Consider the following 1,001-nt stretch of genomic DNA (forward strand, 5'->3'; position numbering starts at 1 on the left):
ACATTTTGCTGTATTGCATTTTCATTACATTTCAGGTGGATTTCTTTTCTTTTTTCTTTTTTTTTGTTTTTACATGTACCAGTCATCTTTTATTGGATATTAATTCTCAATTAGGATATGAAAAGATTTACACCATTGTGTTCCTCAAGGAAGGGTGCCAAGCAAAAGAGGTCATGGTCAAGAATGCAGAGTTGCACTCCACACTAGGCTCTCTTCAGTGGTACTTGCATAACCTCTCATGTTTGAGTTCCTTCTAAGAAAGACAATAGTTGAAAAACATGTAAGTTGCCAGCACCATAGAAACCCCAGTGATGCTTCCTTTCTTCCATTGACATACTTGTAATAACCTCTTTGAAATGCTCCAACAATGCCTTTAGGGGTGAAATCCCACATTAATATCCAGCTCCCCTATTTTGACATCCATGAATTTCTTCTCCTTCACTGGTATCACTGACACCATGTTGGTGTCCTGGGTGTCTATTGCCCAGGTGTATTTATTTTATAATTCCCCTTGTAATTTATTCTTTGACTCTAGGGTCATTTACAAGTAGGCTGCTTAATTTTAAACCATTTGAGGATATTTCTAGATACTTTTTTGTTACTAATTTATAATTTAGTTCTATTGTGCTTGGAGAAAATTCTCTGTAATATTTAAATCTTTTGATATTTATTGAGATTTATTTTAAGGCCCAGCATATTATCTATCTTGCTTAAAGTTCCATGTGCACAAGAAAAGAATGAGTTTTCTGCAGTTGTGGGGTGAAGTGTTATAAAATGTTAATAGGGGCAAGTTAGTTGATAGTGTTTTCAGATCGCTAATTTTTTATTTAGTTGTTCTCTCACTTACTGAGAGAGGATGTTACTACATCCAACCAAGGTAAATGTCTTTTTTTGTCAATAATTCCTCTTTTCTTAAATTCTATTTTGTTTGATAGTATTATAATCACTTAACTTCAGCTTTCCTATGCTTACCATTTACATTGTATATATTTTATATTCTT

General features: G+C 33.3%; 1 pseudogene; it reads right to left on the reverse strand.

Annotated features, from left to right (window-relative positions):
* Nucleotides 1-214: 214 nt before the first annotated feature.
* Nucleotides 215-460, reverse strand: LOC103071293 (ATP synthase subunit f, mitochondrial-like; annotated as a pseudogene).
* Between the last annotated feature and the right edge of the window lie 541 nt (nt 461-1,001).

This window comes from Lipotes vexillifer, unplaced genomic scaffold, assembly GCF_000442215.2.
Source record: "Lipotes vexillifer unplaced genomic scaffold, Lipotes_vexillifer_v1.1 scaffold82, whole genome shotgun sequence".
Taxonomy (NCBI): Eukaryota; Metazoa; Chordata; class Mammalia; order Artiodactyla; family Lipotidae; genus Lipotes; species Lipotes vexillifer.